The 21,858-nt window shown below is 44.6% G+C and overlaps 1 protein-coding gene across 1 annotated transcript in view; it reads left to right on the top strand.

Moving 5' to 3' along the window:
* The window catches only part of LOC145403335 (beta-galactosidase-like), a 415,229-nt gene that overhangs the window by 107,135 nt on the left and 286,236 nt on the right, over nucleotides 1-21,858 (top strand). The window lies entirely within an intron of this gene.

Below are 21,858 nucleotides of genomic sequence, written 5' to 3'. Positions count from 1 at the left end.
TCTCTTCCTTACAACTAATCCTTCTGCTTACACTGTTAATCTTTTCTCTCCGTTGGGCTCCTCCGATAACAACCTCATCACCTTGACCTGTCCTATCACTCCAGTACAGCCTGCGGACCCTCCAAAAAAACGTCGTCTCTGGTACTTTGGAGCTGCGGATTGGGAGGCCCTCAGGCAGTACTTCTTTGATTTTCCCTGGAATGATTATTGCTTCCATGACCGGGAACCATCTGGGTGTGCCTTGCGCATTACGGAGGTTATTCTCTCGGGCATGGAAGCATACATTCCTTTCTCATATCCTTTGACTAATGCACGAAAACCTTGGTTTAATCACGCTTGTTCTAATGCTGTCCGCAACAAGGAGAGGGCCTATAAAAGGTACCAGAGCCAACCCACCCCTGAATCACATCTTTTATACATTTCTGCCCGGAATCGTGCTAAGTCTGTTCTTCACTCTGCTAAAAATAATTTCATCTGTACAAAATGCTCTCAACTCTCTAACTCGAACTCTTCCCGCTACTTCTGGCACCTTGCCAAAAACCTTTCTAAAAACTTTACCTCATCATCCTTCCCTCCTCTTTTCTACTCAGATGGCTCTGTAGCTATTTCTTCTACTGATAAAGCAGATCTCTTTGCTCAGACTTTCTCCTCCAATTCCACCTTAGACGATTCCGGTGCTGTTCCTCCATCATTTCCCCCCTATGACTTCCTCATGGCTAACATTAAAATTTCTTCAGCTGATGTATTTTCTGCCATTGCTGGCCTCAGTACTAATAAGGCATATGGGCCTGATGGAGTCCCTCCTGTTGTTCTCAAGAACTGTGCTTCTGTGCTTACACCCTGCCTAGGCAAACTCTTTCGCCTTTGTCTGTCAACTTGTACCTTTCCTTCTTGCTGGAAGTTTGATCTCATTCAGCCAGTCCCAAAGAAGGGTGACCATTCCCAACCCTCTAACTATCGTCCAATTGCTTTAACATCCTGTATCTCAAAAGTTTTTGAGTCTATTCTTAACAGAAAAATTTTAAAGCATCTTTCCTATCACAACCTTCTTTCTGATCGTCAGTATGGGTTCCATCAGGGACGCTCCACAGGCGATCTTCTCACCTACCTTTCAGACTCCTGGTCATCCTCCTTTCGGGACTTTGGCGAAAGCTTTGCCATTGCACTTGTCATCTCAAAGGCTTTCGATCGAGTCTGGCATAAATCTTTAATTTCCAAACTGCCCTCTTACGGTTTCTATCCTTCTATCTGTGCCTTCATCTCTTGCTTCCTTTCTGGTCGTTCTATACCAGCTGTTGTAGACGGCTATCGTTCTTCTCCTAAATCTATTAACAGTGGTGTTCCTCAGGGCTCTGTCCTATCACCAACTCTCTTCCTTTTATTCATCAATGACCTTCTAAGCTGTACATCTAACCCTATCCACTCATACGCTGATGACTCCACCCTTCACCTTTCCATTCGATTCCCACAACGTCCATCTCAGCAGTTACTTCAACAGGCAAGGGATGAGGATATGGCACACCTAATGTCTGACTTGGCTCGTATCTCTGACTGGGGTAAAAATAATCTGGTTGTTTTTAATGCATCAAAGACTCAGTTTTTGCACCTATCAACCCAACAAAATCTTCCACAGGTATACCCACTTATGTTTAATAATACTCAACTTAATCCTGCATCATCGTTGAACATGCTTGGGGTTTCATTTGCTCGGGACTTGTATTGGAAAGACCATATTACATCTCTTGTAAAATCTGCTTCCAAGCGATTGGGTGTGCTAAGCCGACTCCGTTCCTTCTTTGCCCCTGCACAATTGTTGACTCTATACAGGGGTTTTATCCGTCCCTGTGTGGAGTACACCTCTCATGTGTGGGGAGGCTCCCCATATACAGCTCTTCTCAATAGGGTGGAGTCAAAGGCTATTCGTCTCATTAACTCTCCTCCTCTTACTGACTCCCTTCAACCTCTGTTTCTTCGCCACAGTGTTGCATCTTTATCTCTTTTCTATCGCTACTTCAATGGTCACTGTTCCTCTGAACTGTCTGCATGCATTCCTCCACTTCTACGATGGGCGCATAGCACCCGTCTAGCAGCAAACTCTCACCTCTTTTCTGTCCAACTCTCTAATGCAAGAGTTAACCGTTACTCCCAGTCCTTCATTTATGCAACAGGTCAACTCTGGAACTGTCTCCCTCTGTCTGTATTTCCAGCTTCCTATGATCTCCAGTCTTTCAAACGCAGTGTGTCAAGGCATCTCGAAATGAATGGATCTTGAATTGGCTCTCTCTTGTATTTTGTTTTTCTCATGGAAGGAACAGTTTTGCGGGCTCATTGCCTTTGGTTCCTTGTTCCCCACATAAAAAAAAAATTATATATATATATATATATATATATATATATATATATATATATATATATATATATATATATATATATATATATATATATATATATATATATATATATATATATATATTTCTATTGTGTGTGTGTGTGTGTGTGTGTAACATACTGTATATAATATATATAATAATATATATGATAATATATATGTATATGTATTTGTGTGTGTAACATAATATATATATATATATATATATATATATATATATATATATATATATATGTATGTACAGAAACCTTGGAATTGAGGAGTGGCTAGTTAGTATGGTTATGGCTATGTACTCGTATGTGGGTGCTCGCACCCAGATGAGAGTGAAAAATTTGTGTGATGGGTTTTTCGTGAAGGCTGGCGTGTATCAGGGGTCAGTCTTGACCCCTTATTGTTTGTCACGGTGCTTGATTATCTCACGTGACTTCAGATATGCATTCTCATGGGAAATGCTGTATGCTGATGACTTGGTGTATATTGCAAGGAATGAAAGGGAGGCGGAGGAATGATTTAGGAAATGGACAGAAGGAAAGAGGCACAATTAAGGGTTTGAGAGTAAATGCGGATAAAATAAAAGTGATGCTATCTAGGGAGGGTGGTGGTCCTGTCAAAGCAGAGGGAGTATGGCCAGGTGCAGTTTGCCACAAGGGTGTCAGAAGTAACTCCACCTTGTGCAGTGTTTGTGATACACGGGTGCATAAGAGATGTAGTGATAGTAGAAGCAAACTATACGAGATAATGCTGATTTCATGTGTGCGGTGTGTTGGGAGTGCATGTGGAAAATGTCAAACGTGAAAGGACTGATCTTGCTGGAGAGTCTCTGGAGTTTGTGGAGGAGTTTTCTTATTCGGGGGACACATGTGCTGGAGATGGGGCTGAAGCTAGCTCTGTGGGTAGGGTAAGAAATGACTGGAAGAGTTCATGGAGGTGTGGCCCCACCCAACACTGAGAGTGCATTCCCTCCGTGCTTAGGAGCATAATGCTGCATGGATGTGAGACTTGGGCAGTAAAGGAAGAGGATATTCGTAGGCTCAAACGTAAAAACGGCAATGATTAGATGGATGTGTAGTGCTTCCTTTAACCCTTACACTGCGGGCATGTTTCCCAATGTTTTGCGTGTCCCTCGGGGTTATTCGGGCTCCGACAGACTCTCAAAAAATATTTGCCAAAAATCAGTTATTAGTCCTAGAATATTAAAATCAAATATGCACATGGCACATACCTTCAGCTTTCTCCTGGGATGTTTGTTGAGCCTTCGTCGATTACCGTAGGACTTTTGGAGACCTCTGAAGTTGGGTAATGAAGTCTCCACTTTACACTTCCCGACAACCCGTAATATGATTACCACAGCCAGATATTAACACTATAAACACTACTCTATGATTATCAAGTAGTTTGGGATCCATACTCCAAAAAAAAACACTGTGAAAGCAATGAAAATTACGAGCGCGTATGACCTTCCCACGTGCGCTAGTTCGCTGTTGGTACTCTGTCATTTATTATTCATAAAACCCCTCACACTTTATATTTCTATTACTATATAACACTTATATATATCTGGAGTCTTTATCCATAAGTTTCCTTCAGTAGTTTTAGTGTATTGTCACTGAAGTCATTCAATTTTTCATTCAGTAAAATACGTAGAGAGCCACGGATTCACTTTCACTGTTATAACATCAAGTATTTGTACTCATATTCTTATATTACTAATTACTTACATTTCTATTTACATTTTCTATTGTATTTTCAATATTTACACTTCTATTTTACACTATGTTATTCACTGTCACTTTCAGTAACATAAAACTATATTACACTGTTCAATCATATGTACTGTAGGCTACATCCATTGCTTTCACTTGCTATTTACACATTATTTTCCTTTCTCACTTGCACTTTTAGAACTGCTTCTGGCTGTGGTAATCAAAGAAGCAGGTAACACAGAGGGGAACCTGGCACTCAGAGCACTGCCAAGAGGTGCGTTTGTGCTCAGGTGTGCGTCGGGTGGTATGTGCACACACCTGGCACCTGCGGATCGCAGGTGGCAGGCATTTGCACCAGTCTGTGCCGATCCATGTACGCCCTCTGCTCAAGTCTGTCGGGAAGTGTTACTGGATGGCGCCTTGGAGTTGCTGCTGTCACCCTACCATATCTTTCAAGCAGCTGCTGAACACAAGTCCTAGCGAACAACCTCAGGGGGAAGGACTTGGATGGCTTGACCTTCATCTTGTACAGGATGAAGGCGTTCAGCATCGTCATGTCTATGAGATGCAGAAAAACTTTCCTGTACCACCTAGTATTCTTCCTGAGGCAGTCGATCTCTCCAATCATCATGTCGGACTTGTCCACCAGCCGCATGTTGATATTGTAGTCTAACACAGCATCAGGTTTCCTCACAGGTTCGCCTGTCCTACGGTCGACCTTCCCACTGTCTGTCATTTCCCCTTTATGTACGGTGGTGAGCATGTGCACGACCCTCTTGTCATGCCACCGTATTGCCAGCATCTTCTCAGACTTGCGTAGGTGCACGTCTCCTCGCTGCGAGGTTCCTGCCTCTGGGAATTTAGGGAAGTGGGCACGATTACTCTTCACAGTGCCGCAGGAGCTGATGCCATGCTCTGAAAGGTATTTGGCAAGTTTCGGTGCTGTATAATAGTTGTCTGTATACAGCACATGATTCCCACCAAAATACCTTTCAAGGAGCACTTTCAAACAGCTGAGAAGCCAAGGGGGTGTGTTTTATCAAGATCGACAGTGCTGGCTGAATAAATGACGAAGTCAAGGATGTACCCTGTCTTACAGTCGCACAGTACAAAGAACTTGATTCCAAAGTGATGGCGTTTGCTTGGAATGTACCGCACAAACCTAAGACGTCCTCTGAACAAAACCAAGGATTCGTCAATGACAACCTTCTGAAAGGGGTGGAAGAATGTCATAAACTTATCCTTCATTCTGCTCAGAATCTCCCGGATCTTCCAGAGTGGGTCGGATTGGGAAGGTACATTGTTGTCGGCAAAGTGCAGGTTTCCCATGATGTTCCGGAAGCGATCTCTGGCCATGTACTTATTGAAGGTGGGTGAGGGTAGTAAGGGGTCCATAGACCAGTATTCTTCCAACTCATGCTTCTTTGAGTGTGGCATGAGAAGCATGAGGGCGAAGAACACATACAGCTCCTGCACTCCCAGCATGGACCACTGTTGCATCTTGGCTGCACCTGTACCACTTGCAGCATGTTGTGATTCATACCTGTTGGTCTCATCAAATATGTGCTGCATGACTTCGTCATCTAGGAAGGCCAAAAGGAAGTCCACACACTCAGCATCCTCGTCAAGAGTGAAGGCAGGCTGTACTCCTGAGGAACTCTCGTCAAAATCGAGATGTTCTGGGACAAAATCGGACCCTTCCGTCCACGCGAAGGCGTCCAGGATTCCCTGTCGTGGCGGTGTAGGGTGGGTGAGGGTGGTGGGTGGCTGTGAGGCAGATTTATCACGTTCAAGGTCACTCGCACTGACCCTGGGTTGCCGTACAGCACTAGCAGCCCTTACTCTACTAGCAACTCTACTTTTACAGGTCAGGGATTTACCTCTTCCTCTACGCCCTGCTTTCACTGTTGATGCTGGCGGTGACTCCGATGACAAAGACTCCGGATATAATTCAGCAGAAGAAGAGGAAGAAATGAATGAAGTGGGGCTTGGGGAACGGGAAGGTGAATCAACTCGGGACTCATGGTGGGCTGGGTCACGCGGGGCCATTGTTCCGGGGCTAACACGCCACCTTTTCACTCCCTTCCCAAATTCCTTCCCTTGCTGCACTAACGGCTCCTTTCCCTTGGAGCTAGGGATAACTTGGGACACTGAAGCACTCGTACTAGTACTTTCTGGCACGATTTCCTCACCCGGCTCATCACACGAATCCCCCGAAGGGTCAAAATCACTATCCATCATCACCATTGATAATTCCGCAAGTTCATGTTCCACTGCAGAGTCACTTAATCCTTTCCTGCTTCCCTCACGAGTTTTTCTGGGTGTAGAGGTCACGGGGCCCTTTGCAATGGGCGCAGAAGCGGCAGAAATGGCGAGGCGCGAGTGCGACATGCTTTGACCACAGCGGAGGACAAGGAACTAAATGCTGCAGCTTATCTGAGAAGGCAAGGGTTGACAGTGACATTGGGGCTGACAGCTGCTAAATTACATGCTAATAAATTATTGGTAGAAAATCTCGGCAACACATAAAGTTCCAGGTGAATGTAAATGTCACTTAGGCTTCTCCCTTCCTTTCTGATATATATTTTTATTACAGAAATAGATTACAAGGCATAATTCAAAGGGGGAAATTACCGTGGTAATGTAGCGAGTGAATGTATGTGAGGTGTTGTCAGGTGATAATTAGCCAATTCCTGGTGTTTACCACTATAACTTACCTTATTTTTTTTTGGTATATATTATTTTGTATAAGTATAGGGCATAGGGCTTATTTCAATGAATGAAATCTGTGGAAAAATCCGGGGGAGATTTGCTTAGCGCAGCGCGGCCGGGGAGGTGAGAGGACAGGGTAATGGAAGGGAGGTAGGGAGGGGAGTCAGGAACAGGGGAAAATCACTAAAATGTCAACAATGGTTGGGAGTACAGATGAGATTTGGAGTGCTGACTAGTGTTGGACATTGGCAGTACTGATAGATGATACAAGCCACCACTTGAAAGCCCGGGATAATTCAAAATAACACAGAATCACAAAAGTGACGCCCCGCGGTATGATCCATTGCGCCCGAGTGTCACAAAAGTGACGCCCCGTGGTTAAGGGGTTAATGCAAGGCCTGGAGAGGGTGGGGGCTTCGATTGCGACTAATGAGTTGAGACGAAAGATGGGACTGGAATGTATTGGTGTTGTGATGCGGAGGGGGAGACGAAGATAGTCTGGGCATGTTGAGAGAATGGAGGATGCAATTGAGTGCAGAAGGTGACGGGTGTGAACGTCAGGGGAAGGGCATCAAGAGGCAAACCGTAAAAGACCTGGGACATGGTCATAGAGTGTTACCTCAGTGATATGGGACTGAACAGGGAGAGTGTACGATATTAAGCAGCGTGGAAAACCGCCCTTAGGTGACCAAGGCCGACGCATGTAAGTTGGAGCCTTTATAAACGATACGAGGGTATATATATCGTCAGACAGATTTAAGAGAATATATATACAGTATACTATATATATTATATAAATATATGTGATAAATAAATATATATATTAAATATAATATTCATTATATATACAGAATATGCAGTACATAAAACACTGGTTTTACTCTAACTTGGCCTAGCTTTTAGTACTTTTGCAGTCTCTTTTACGTAGATGAGGGGCAGCAAGTCATCACTGTGGATTTACATGCTCTTTACAGCAGTTCTTCGTGACTACCATCATATTCTAATGTTAATCTATTGTTACAGCTCAGCATTCATTGTGGACAGATGGCAAATTTAGTGCAAATCAGAGTATAATACAAAGCCTAAGCGAGCCTATCAATGCGAAAGGGTTAATACATACATAACTTTTAACAGTATACCGCCTGTTATTAGCCTGCCATGGTGCTGCAGAGGGATGCCTTCGTGCTGCGCCAGTAATATATCTAGGTGGTTCCACAGCCCAGGTTATACAAATTTCTCGAACCTCCCTCTCAGTCCCTTGAAAGGATGTGAACAGCAGGATGAGGACAACTTCATCCTGCAGCCCATCGAGTTCACGTTCCAAACAGCTTGGGGCAGCAACAACTATCCTGACCGAATGATCTTAACCCCCTAACTGGAGGAATGTCTCGTGCTTCATATTCTTGCCACCTCCAGACGGTTTTACTAATCTTAGGAGAGACCTTTTCAACTGGAGGGTTTAGTTAAGCCTCCAACAGCCTCGACACAACCAGGGAGCACTATCTAAGCTCCATAAAATCGCCTGAAGGCAGCAAGAATAAGCCGCATATGACGTCCATAAGCTTCAGTGTTAACCATTTCAATCTGAGGAAGTATTCTGTGCAGGATGGTCCATAAATAGCGCCCCGTGTGTGTGTGTGTGTGTGTGTGTGTGTGTGTGTGTGTGTGTGTGTGTGTGTGTGTGTGTGATGTCAGGTGTGTGTTTCCCAGGCAGGTATGCAATGAATGAAGGAAAGGAAAGATAACTAAAGCAGCTGTCACACGGGGTCATGTACACAGTACAAGCACCGGTGACATATCAGAATGGAAATCCAAAAACAACATTGCCTATCACACGGTGTGACTCGATGAAATCATTTTTTTTTTTTTTTATCAGGTTTAGCTCATTACGCCAGTCACAGCTAAGATCACTTGTCCCGACTCCTGAGCAGACGATGAAGACCATACAGCCACAACCAGGGTGAACTCTACAGAGAAGGACACCACAAGTATACACAGTGTTTATTAACACAACAATGGACGTGAACCAACTAATGGCTTTTCGTTCTGACTTCGGAGTTCAAGACAGCAGACGAGGCACACCACTCGGCCACAGCCAGTTTAAACTCTATAGCGAGGCAAGAGACCAGGGACTTTTGAGCAGCGACGGTAAGCATGGACGACCACGACTGGGTTTGGTGGTGGAACGTGCTTGGCTGTCCACGACACTCTCGTGGCTGCAACATTGCACGTTCATGGATCCGCGTGTGATAGCGGCTTAAGCCTTTAATGTTTATACAACTTCGACGTATGTCACCTTTCCAATCTCTCCATCTATAGAGACATTAATATATATCATAGCACAATATCTAACACTTGCGCAATGTGTCTGGTGTTCAGGTAGAGACGTACACATCCTCTGGCCAGGATGCAAACACAGTGTATGGTAAACACATACCAGACGATGACATGGGGTAACCGACGAAAACCAATTAGCTCACGTGCATGGAAAAGTACTAGACATTACACCCACACCCACCGGACAGTATATATTTCCAGAAATCAGAGGTAAGAGTCAGAGAGCCAGTGAGAGAGCCAAAGAGACCAAAGATCGCAGAAGGTAATTGAAGAGACGATAGAAGGAAGCTTAGGAGATAAGGTAAAGTTCACAATGACGTCACGTCACTGTCCATCACACCAACGATATCACTGTCACAATAAAATCCCGTAACCTCAAAGAGTCTGTACCTCACCTTCGCTTGCGATACAAGACAGACAGATGGGCTAGTAAGACAGAGATATACCTATCTATCTATCTCTATCTATATACCTAGGCTGCTTCCCCCAAGGAAAGGTATACCTACCTCAAGATATTACCCACAACGAGCTATCCAATGCCTCAAGACTTTATACTGGTAGCAGCCAACATTACTGATGACAGAGGTGCCTTCGCCAATCTACAGCTACAGTCCCAGCTCCTAGCTACGACTATTACCTATGTTTGGCAGCAGCAGAAACCTACGATACTCTACGATACCGACTTCGATGGCAACGATTCTCTACAATATCCACTTATCACCTAGCTAAACACCTACCTACCAAACTACTCTAGTAACACACCTTCCTAATCTTGCTATCCTCGAACTATCTTACTATGGTCTGACAAACCTTAACTGGCGGCTACGGTGGGGCACGACCCCCTGTACAGTGGTGCCACGTTTCCCAAACCCGCGATGTGAAACGACTGTTATATATGTAAAAGGCATCACAAATAAGATAAACACATATGAATACAATGTTAACGTGTGTATTATAATATACGAAAGAAGAGTAAACTTATTATGCATAAAATATTTACACAGCAATACAGAAACGTGGCATAAATTTTTTACAGTGTTGCTAAAAATAATGTAGTCACCTTTACTGGCTTTTACCGTATTTCTGGCGTAGGTAATAATGTCACAATAATGATTATAACATAATGTGTTGAAATATAAGTAAAAATATGCCAATTTCTTAGTAAAAAAAATTAATACATTTAATCCTCGTGAGAGGCAACACTCAGACCCAGTCTGACCCGGCCACAGCCTCTCATCCATAGATGAGAGAGAGAGAGAGAGAGAGAGAGAGAGAGGGGGGGGGGTGAAGGCAGGCCAGGGGAGGTGTTGAGGGAATGATGGAGGAAGGGAGGGAAGGAAGGAAGGAAGGAGTGACTGAATAAAAATAAATCATGGCGCCGCACCAGCGAGGTCATCTGGCGACAAATGAAAAACAATAATATATATTTTTAAATATAGTTAGATATAAAATAAAGAAATGAAATCATAAGTTTATAAGTCATAAAAGAAACAAAATTCCCCAGGGTGACGCAAATCTCCTCCAGGAGAGAGAGAGAGAGAGAGAGAGAGAGAGAGAGAGAGAGAGAGGTGGGGGACGGTAGGCCAGGGGAGGTGTTGAGGGAGAGATGGAGGAAGGGAGGGAAGGAAGAAAGGAAGAAGAGAGTGACTGAATAAAAACAAATCATGGCGCCGCATGAGCGAGGTCATTTGGTGACAAATGTAAAACAATAGTATATATTTTTAAATATAGTTAGATATAATAAAAAAAAATACCGAAATGAAAGCGTAAGTTTAAAATTCACTAATAAAAGAAACAAAATTCCCCAGGGTGACGCACCTCCCCCACCAGGAGAGAGAGAGAGAGAGAGAGAGAGAGGGCATCGCGCGTATGGAAAACGTGGCACACTGTACAGAGCTTCGTGCCCCACCCTAGCAGCCAATTTAGATTTGTCAGACCATAGCTTCCTAATGTCACTGTCTCTCTAACCTATGTTCCTAACTTTGCTACATTCGTAACTTTTAACCATTATATTTCCAAACTTCACCATCTTCCTACCCTTACTATTATCCTATCTTCTTTAACTTCACTATCATCCTAATCTAACTTCCTAACCTCATTATCACCCTATTTACCATCTCCCTAACCTCACCACTATCTTAACCCCACCATCCTCCTCATCCCACCATTTCTCTAACCCCACCAACTCTCTAATCTCCCCTCCATCCTAACTCTACCACACAAGGACGGTATTGGATGGAAAGTCAGGGAAGGGGAATACAACCTGCAAAGATGGGTCGGGAGGCAAAGGTATATGTGCAAAAAAAAAAAAGGAAAAGAAAACAAAGAAAAAGAAAAACAAAACGGAGAACTAAGCACGCGGCACACTCATCCATCCGGCGTCTTCTGAAACACGTAAAAGAAAAGGAAAGAAAGTAAACAAAGAAAAATGAAGAAAGCCCCGTAATTCCTTGCATCCATTGACGTCACTGGTAATTTTAATCTTCCTACTTCCAGATATTCAACCTAGAAAAAGCCTCTCATAGTGAAAGGGTTAACGAAGGCTCCATATAAATCCCTCCAGGTGCAACAAGTCTACTCCATGCTAAATAAAATCGTCCGGAGAGAGAGAGAGAGAGAATGATACGCGCTCACTACAATACACGCACTCATCCATCCACTCTCTCTCTCTCTCTCTCTCTCTCTCTCTCTCTCGTATCATTATTTCTACACACACACGCACACACACTACAACCCCTTCAACACTTTAACCCACTGGTGTCCATAGTCTTACAAAAAAAAAAAAATGAGAAAAGAAAGAAAGTGTTATGCACTGTCAAAAGTTAATAAAGGGAGGAGCCCCATAGCAGGGACCTATGGGCTTCGCGACTATGAGCCAACTGGCGGAGGACAGTACGCTTATCACCCTTCCAACAAAATCCCTCACACACAGGAACCCTATATATTAATTGGTTAACACAAGGGTTCCCAACCTCGGGTACGTGTACCCCCAGGGGTACATTTGTACTTCTCCAGGGGTACATAGGGGTCCGAGAGAATAACCATGGTGTACAGTACATTGTGTTCTAATCTACAGTCAGATTGCACAAAATCGTGTTTTTATCAGAATCCGCATTTCAGTAAGCAAAACTTTTATCAAAATTATATCAGTGAGGTGACTACACCATTTTTTTTTTTTTTTTCTCACTATTATGTGACTTCCCACGGCCCACAATCTGTATTGGACGTGAAAAGATTAGGTATGTATACAGCAACTCGAGGCAGTGATGGTACCGCACGGTAATGTCTGTCACTCAGTCGTACTGAAGCTCACAGCTAGTGAAGGTGTGTTAACATTACTCGTCACCAGCACTGTTGCTGCAGCTTCGTTGCAAGTGTTGCATAAAGTTTATTATACATAACAAGAATAAATGAAAAAAAGAATATCCAAAATTAATAAAAAGTGTATTTTTTAAATGTATCGACATTACCTTTAAAAAATACATATTCTAAAATTAATTTTGGAAATTCTTGTCTTTTCATTTATTGTTTTTATGTATAGTTAACTCTGGTCAATATTAAGGACTCGCACCACAGCTGGAACCTCAGTTCTAATGGTAGTTTGGGGTTCCTATCATCGTACACTTCATTTTTTTTTTTCTGTCGCAAATGGATTTTCTTTAGCATTAACCTGACCAAAAACCTAACCTAATGTAACCTAACTTATAAGTGTTGGGGTCTATTAACCCGAGGTGTCCCGACGACGTATGGATACGTCATCACGTTTTGTCACGGCGACACCCGACGACGTATCCATACGTTATGCAATTGCGAGGTCCGTCATTTGCACATTTTTCAAGTTTCATGGGTGATTTTTGGTAGGCATATGTGGGAGACCTTCCTCTACCCAACAACAGGCGGGGATAATGCCCTGCTCCACCTGACCCCCCTCTACCCCGCATGCCATTTTCTCAGCAACTCACCTGTTAGCAGTGACCTGGCCAGTAAAGACATGTCACACCACGGTCTCTCCAATAACGAAATTCAAGGTGAAAGTGATTCCTGAGGTGGAGGACAAAGGAAGAAATAAGCCAGAGGAAGAAGCAAGCAGAAGTGATGAGGCGGTAACATCGTAAAAGAAGGTGCCATATGTTGATGTTTTTGGTGAGTGAACAACGCTTATATTGCCTACATTATTGTCTGAAAACCAACATACTCTTGTACTACATATAAATTCGTACCAAATAAATAAATATCTAACCAGTTATAAATGGATTGAAATAGCTACCCCTCCCATAGAAAATGTTTACTCTCGAGCCTGGCCGGAGAGAACACGGTGACAGTGTAAAGGTTCTCTTACTTCTACCGTATTTCTAAACTCAACTGAGCACTTTCTCCCTGAATTTTCGATGTTTCTCATAAAAAGCAGAGGTTTAGCCAAAAAAAAAAAAAAACTTTTCTAATATCTGTTGGGATTGGGGGGGGGGGTCATTGGTGAAAAATCTGCTGGGATGTGACTTTTTTTAATGCGAGGAAGAAAGAACCAAAGGCCGCGAGCCCACATTGTTGTTCCTTCCAAGAGAAAAACAAAATACAAGAGAGAGCCAAATTCAACATCCAATCATTTGGAGATGCCTGGACACACTGCGTTTGAAAGACTGGAAATCATAGGAAGCAGGAAATACAGACAAAAGGAGACAGCTCCAGAGTTGACCTGTTGCATAAATAAAGGACTGGGAGTAGTTAACTCTTGCATTAGAGAGTTGGACAGAAAAAGGATGAGAGTTTGCTGCTAGACGGGTGCTATGCACCCGTTGTAGAGGTGGAGCAATGCATGCAGACAGTTCAGAGGAGCAGTGACCATTGAAGTAGCGATGGAAAAGAGATAAAGATGCAACAGTGCGACGAAGAGACAGAGGTTGAAGGAAGTCAGGAAGAGGAGGATAGTCAATGAGACAAAAAGCCTTCAACTCCACCCTATTGAGTAAGAGCTTTATGTGGGGAGCCTCCCCACACATGAGAGTTGTACTCCACACAGGGGCGGATAAAACCCCTGTATAGAGTCAACAGTTGTGCAGGGGTAAAGAAGGAACGGAGTCAACTTAGCACACCTAATCTTTTGAAAGCAGATTTTACAAGAGATGTAATATGATCTTTCCAAGATAAGTCCCGAGTAAATGAAACCCCAAGCATGTTCAAGGATGATGCAGGATTAAGCTGAATATTATTAAACATTAATGGGTATACCTGTGGAAGACTTTGTCGGAATGATAGGTGTAAAAACTGAGTCTTTGATGCATTAAAAACAACCAGATTATTTTTACCACAGTCAGAGATACGAGCCAAGTCAGACGTTATGTTTGCCATAGCCTCATCCCTTGTTTGTTGAAGTAACTGCTGAGATGGACGTTGCGGGAACCGAATGGAGAAGTGAAGCATGGAGTCATCAGCATAAGAGTGGACAGGGTTAGATGTACAGCTTAGGTCATTGATGAATAAAAGGAAGAGAGCTGGTGATAGGACAGAGCCATTAGGAACACCACTGTTGATAGATCTAGGAGAAGAACAATGGCCGTCTAGAACAGTGGCTATAGAACGACCAGAAAGGAAGCTAAAGATGAAGGCACAGACAGAAGGATAGAATCCGTAAGAGGGCAGTTTGGAAATTAAAGATTTATACCAGACTCCATCAAGAGACTTAGAGATGTCAAGCGCAATAGCAAAGCTTTCGCCAAAGTCACGAAAGGAGGATGACCAGGAGTCTGAAAGGTAGGTGTGAAGATCGCCAGCGGAGCGTCCCTGAAGGAACCCATACTGACGATCAGAAAGAAGGTTGTGACAGGAAAGATGCTTTAAAATTATTCTATTAAGAATTGACTCGAAAACTTTTGAGATACAGGATGTTACAGCAATTGGACGATAGTTAGAGGGTTGGAAATGATTACCTTTCTTCGGGACTGGCTGAATGAGAGGAAACTTCCAGCAAGAAGGAAAGGTACAAGTTGATAAACAAAGGCGAAAGAGCTTGCCTAGGCAGGGTGTAAGCACAGAAGCACAGTTCTTGAGAACAACAGGAAGGACTCCATCAGGCCCATATGCCTTAATAGTAGTGAGGCCAGCAATGGCAGAAAAGACACCAGCTGAAGAAATTTTAATGTCAGCCATGAGGAAGTCAGAGGGGGGAAGTTTTTTTTTTTATGTGAGGAAGAAGGAACCAAAGGCCACAAGCCTGCAAAACTGTTCCTTCCAAGATAAAAACAAAATACAAGAGAGAGCCAAATTCAACATCCAATCATTTCGAGATGCCTGGACACACTACGTTTGAAAGACTGGAGATCATAGGAAGCAGGAAATACAGACAGAGGGAGACAGTTCCAGAGTTGACCTGTTGCATAAATGAAGGACTGGGAGTAACGGTTAACTCTTGCATTAGAGAGTTGGACAGAAAAGGGATGAGAGTTTGCTGCTAGACAGGTGCTACGCGCCTGTCACAGAGGTGGAGGAATGCATGCAGACAGTTCAGAGGAGCAGTGACCATTGAAGTAGCAATAGAAAAGAGATAAAGATGCAACAGTGCGACGAAGAGACAGAGGTTGAAGGGAGTCAGTAAGAAGAGGAGAGTTAATGAGACGAAAAGCCTTTGACTCCACCCTATTGAGAAGAGCTGTATGTGTGGAGCCTCCCCATACATGAGAGCTGTACTCCACACAGGGGCGGATAAAACCCCTGTATAGAGTCAACAGTTGTGCAGGGGTAAAGAAGGAACGGAGTCGGCTTAGCACACCTAATCTTTTGGAAGCAGATTTTACAAGAGATGTAATATGATCTTTTCAAGATAAGTCCCAAGTAAATGAAACCCCAAGCATGTTCAAGGATGATACAGGATTAAGCTGAATATTATTAACATTAGTGGGTATACCTGTGGAAGATTTTGTCAGGTTGATAGGTGCAAAAACTGAGTCTTTGATGCACTAAAAACAACCAGATTATTTTTACCCCAGTCAGATATACGAGCCAAGTCAGACATTAGGTGTGCCATAGCCTCATCCCTTGTTTGTTGATGTAACTGCTGAGATGGACTTTGCGGGAATCAAATGGAAAGGTGAAGGGTGGAGTCATCAGTGTATGAGTGGATAGGGTTAGATGTACAGCTTAGAAGGTCATTGATGAATAAAAGGAAGAGAGTTGATGATAGGACAGAGTCCTGAGGAACACCACTGTTAATAGATCTAGGAAAAGAACGTTGTCCGTCTACAACAGCAGCTATAGAACGACCAGAAAGGAAGCTAGAGACGAAGGCACAGATAGAAGGATAGAAATCGTAAGAGGGCAGTTTGGAAATTAAAGATTTATGCCAGACTCGATCAAAAGCCTTTGAGATGTCAAATGCAATTGCAAAGCTTTCGCCAAAGTCCCGAAAGGAGGATGACCAGGAGTCTGAAAGGTAGGTGAGAAGATCGCCTGTGAAGTGTCCCTGACGGATGGAGGAACAGCACCGGAATTGGAGGAGAAAGTCTGAGCGAAAAGATCTGCTTTATCAGTAGAAGAAATAGCTACAGAGCCATCAGAGTAGAAAAGAGGAGGGAAGGATGATGAGGTTAAGTTGTTAGAAAGGTTTTTGGCAAGGTGCCAGACGGAGCGGGAAGAATTCGAGTTGGAGAGTTGAGACCATTTAGTAAGGATGAAATTATATTTAGCAGAACGAAGAACAGACTTCGCACAATTCCGGGAAGAAACATAAAAAAGATGTGATTCAGGGGTGGGTTGGCTCTGGTACCTTTTATAGGCCCTCTCCTTGTTGCTGACAGCATCAGAACAAGCGTGATTAAACCAAGGCTTTCTTGCATTAGTCAGAGGATATAAGAAAGGAGTGTATGCTTCCATGCCTGAGAGAATAACCTCTGTAATGCACAAGGCACACTCAGATGGCTCCCGGCCATGAAAGCAATAATCATCCCAGGGAAAATAAAAGAAGTACTGCCTGAGGGCCTCCCAATCTGCAGCTCCAAAGTGCCACAGATGACGTTTCTTGGGAGGGTCCACAGGTCATACCAGAGCAATAGGACAGGTTAAGGTGATAAAGTTGTGATCGGAGGAGCCCAACAGAGAGAAAAGATTAACAGTGTAAGCAGAAGGATTTCTACTAAGGAAGAGGTCAAGTATGTTGGAGCTCTCTCCAAGGCGGTCAAGGATACGGGGAGGGTGCTCTACAAGCTGCTCTAGGTCATTAAGGATAGAAAAGGTGTAGGCTAGTTCACCAGGTGGATCAGAGAAAGGAGAGGAGAGCCAAAGGTGGTGGTGAACATTGAAATCTCCTAGAATGGAGATTTCAGAGAAAGGAGAAATGGATAGAATGTGTTCCATCATAGAAGTAAGATAGTCAAAGAATTTTTGATAGTCAGTAGAATTAGGAGATAAGTAAACAGCACAGATATATTTAGTCAGAGAATGACAGGAAAGCCGAAGCCAGAGTATAGAGAATTCAGAAGAATCGAGTTCAGGAACACGAGAACAAGATAGGTTGTTGCGTATATATACACAACAGCCATCTTTGGCTTTGAAATGAGTATAGAGAAAGTAGGAGGATACAGAAAAGGGTTTGCTGTCAGTTGCCTCAGACAGCTGAGTCTCAGTTAGAAAAAGGTGAGGTTTAGAGAAGGAGATATGGTGCTCAACAGAGCGAAAGTTAGAGGAAAGGCCGCGAATGTTGCAGAAATGAAGAAGAAGAGAGTCAGACAGTGGTTCCAGGCAGCTCAAGTCATCACCGGGAGAGGGGCGGAAGGTGGGGGCATTTATGGTCCCCCCCCCCTGGGGACTCCGAGGCCAACGTGTAGTGCTGCCATGATTTTTTAATTTTGGGAAAGGAAGTGAAGTGTGTACTGTGCATGTAGTTTGGTGTTGATAGTTAGAGAAACTTGTATTGGAGAGCATGCTGACCTATTCTCTGTGTTACTGAGACACTGAAAAAGTTTAGCAAAGGGGGATGGTCGGGACTTAGTCCCGAGGGCTGATGAAACGGGAGCTCCAGCTCTCCCTGTCATCAGCTTTCCATCCACCTTGGGAGTACTGCCCTGCTCGACTGGTGCTACAGTCTACTCCTCAGAAATAGGTTAATAGGTTAGGTTAGTTTTTTTAGTTACCGGTAGGTTAATGCTAAAAAAAATATCATTTGCAGAGAAAAAATATATATACTCTAGACAAACAGATTTCATAATAAAATAAAAATGCCGTATAGTCTTATGGAGGAGAGCCCAACACCCCCAGAAGGAGCCTACGGAGGGGTAAATAGAGTGCGACTTGACTCCGGGCGACAGGGACATAAGTCCACCTGGGCCGCGCGTCCCTAGGACCTGGAACCTGCCCACCGCCACCACAGCAGGAAAAAGAGACTACCTTCTGGGTTAGCCGACCACCGACAAGATCGGGGTGGAGCTATTACTCTAGCTCCAGTCAGCACCCCGGAGACGGCCAGAAGCCGCTCTGAAGGTCCCCTTAAAGAGATGGCCTGTAGCCGCTCGACCCTCCTACAGGAGACGGCCGGTAGCTGCTCTGGAGGTAATAAGGAGCTGCTCTGGCGGTAATAAGGAGACGGCCGGTAGCCGCTCCGAAGGTGCCATAACAGAGATGGCCTGTAGCTGCTCAACCCTCCTACAGGAGACGGCCGGTAGTCACTCTGGAGGTAATAAGGAGACGGCCAGTAGCTGCTCCCGCCTTCGTCAGGAGACGGCCGGTAGCAGCTCCAAAGGTGCCCTAACAGAGACGACCTGTAGCCGCTCGACCCTCCTGCAGGAGATGGCCGGTAGCCACTCCGGAGGTAACCAGGAGACAGCCGGTAGCCGCTCCCGCCTTCATCAGGAGACAGCCAGTAACTGCTCCGAAGGTGCCCTCAAGTCAGCCTGTAGCCGCTCCCTTCCCCAGGCCACGGCCAGTAGCTGGGCCTTTGCGACGGTCGGTATCCACGCCCCTAAAGGCCACGGCCAGTAGCCGGGCCCTACAAGAGGAAACGGTCAGTAGCCGCTCCTCTGTCAGGTGCTCACTCCCCTACACAAGACTACAACCCAGAGGGAGGCCCCAGCCTGGAGGACTACTGGAGAGGCCCCATGACCACCACCGGGCTCTTCTCACTACATCCGGTCCCTGAGAGGCCTCGCCTGACGGACCCCGGTGGAGGCCGATGCCGCAGCCCACTCCTGACGGCGTCCCTAACCACCAGGGACCGCAGCCCGCAGGACCTCCAGACCGCCACCAGGACCCCCGGGTGGGACATCCCTACACCCCGATGCCGGAGACCCTCGTCCTCAGTCAGGTGCCTGAGTGAAAGATTCAGGCAGCTGTTCGGCCTCAGCCCAGTGGGCCAGACTCCAGCCCCGAGCCCCGAGAGCTTGGGACCCTTTGCCACCAGCAGCCACGGATGAGAGAGGACGCCCCTACGCGTGATCCCGTGGCCTATGAATATGGAGGCCCCCGGCGGAACTAAGCCCCGTCAGTAGTTAGGCTGAGTTGTTTCCGCCGCCGTTGTACCTGACCGCCACTACGCCCAGTCCCGAGAGTGAGTGACAGTGAAAGCACAGTGAAAATGATATAGTGAAGCAAGGACAGAACAGTGAATTATCAGACTACGGGAAGTCAGAAATAAAAGCGTCAGTGTTAGTGTAAAGGAAAGGTAGAATAAAGTAACTGTGAGACAGTGAATACGGCCGGGCAGAGAAATAACTGTCCGTGTGAGTGAACGCGCTACCGTCTTAGTGATATAGCCTCACGCTGAGATCATACGGAGGCTCCAGTGCAATAACAATAATTATTAACACGACGGGCAAACGAGTCAGACTGCCAACAGTGAAAACAGTGGCACGGCCCTAGTGAACAGAACTCCACCTGATAGATCAAACCTAGACTTCCCCCAAGTGACAATTGGTTTCCCTGCCCTAGGACTCCTGATCGTAGTGCTATTCACTTTACCTGATCTTGTCTCAAATAGTATCCTGCGTGATACTAATACCCACAATCTAGGCCTAAGGTTTGTAATTGTTCAGAATAATTACGCTTGTGACATCTACCCGTTCCACTTGTAGAATTTAGCAATACATGTGTAAGGTTGTTGCCTTGAGTTTTTGTGTCCTGCCTCTCTCCTATTTGTCTAAGCTCCGGTCTAGAAAGAGAACCCAGCTACACACTAGGCGTTAGAGGGAGGGGAAGCCGACCCTAAAACACCTAGCATTACAAAAATAATATGAAATTAAGAGAATTTTATCAATTTTTTATCTTTAATTTTTAGGGGTACATGGGAGCCTGTCAGGATGCCCAAGAGGTACAGAGGAACAAAAAGGCGGGGAACCCCTGGGTTAATACATACTCACCATCTCCAAACTTCTTTTTACAGTTTTTAAATTTCTTCCAAACTCCTCCATTACACCCAAATCAGATGTTGAAAAATAGCAGGTTTCCGAAGATTTTATTTATTTATTTACTTATTTTAGGCAGCAATAGTTACCTTTCTCATGCTCACGTGTTCTCTCTTATTTCATAGTCTATTCAGTAAAGACATATGGGAATGAGTATTAAAACTGGCACTACTAACTCTGCCAAAACTCCAGCATCTATTCTATTTCAACTAACGCCAGAAGATTTTATTTACCTTAGTCATAGGAACCAAACAGAGTGATGGATGGATGGAAGGAGTTGCCAGTCAAAATGTCACGCAGAGAGTGTTTCCCCTTTGTTCGTGTTCACCTGGCAGTACATTTGTGGTCGTTGATGTCAAGAAATTGTTCAGTTGTTGCAGATCTTGTTTACAGCAAAATTGGGACGAAGGAAAATTTGACTGTCTGCCGTATTATCCTTTTGTTCGGTCAATAGGCATAAATCTAACCCTTCTTAGTCTTCTGGTAACTAAAATTATGCTAGTAGTAGTAGTAGTAGTAGTAGTAGTAGTAGCAGTAGCAGTAGCTGTAATAGTAGTAGTGGCGGTGGTGGTGGTGGCAGTGGCAGTAGCAACTGTAGATGTAATAGCGAGAAATTATTGTAAAGTGGTGGCTCGTTCAATCCCACCTGTTGCTCGCCACATTCGCTGCTCCTCCACAGAGCCCGACAGACATGAACAAAAATCCCCCACCCCCACTACTAGCCTAACATGAGATGGTAGTGTGTTCTGCCTAGTGCACCACAATAGCGGCGACAGGTGACATGTGAGGGATGCTGGGGATCAGTTGTACCGTAAGTGGACTACTGCACCTCAACAGCGGACTTCTTAGCCTATCCCTGTGTCTCGAGTTGGATGCACGAAAAACAAGAAGCAAATAGAGAGTGCATCATCCGCGTCACATAGTCGGTTCAAGGGCCCGGCCACACGATCAGTGGGTATGTGTGGCTTTAGTATACGGTTACGAAAATATGTTGGAAAATAATCATACAGACGAGATCAACTGAAGTCTCTCGGCGGCGTCTAGTCTACTGTCCCTGGTGTAATTCATCACCATGCTTCAAAACTCACGCGATGGATGCCCATTGATTGTGTGTGCCTCAAAGCCAATCCTTGGAACATCATCAGCCACCTTGATCCCCCCCCCTCCCACACACACACACACACACACACACATACACTTCAACTTATCCACGAAGTTTGGTTCAAATCGCTTAAGTTAACCTTATCTTGTGACCCTGACCTCTGACTTATTGTTCTAAAATTGAATAATATCATCCTTGGCTAACATTAAACTATTCAACCAAATCTGATTAAAA

This window comes from Coenobita brevimanus, chromosome 60, assembly GCF_032717465.1.
Source record: "Coenobita brevimanus isolate Jiangsu-jjx chromosome 60, ASM3271746v2, whole genome shotgun sequence".
NCBI lineage: Eukaryota > Metazoa > Arthropoda > Malacostraca > Decapoda > Coenobitidae > Coenobita > Coenobita brevimanus.
The sequence above is the reverse complement of the archived record's forward strand: the minus strand, read 5'-3'. Positions and strand labels throughout refer to the sequence as shown.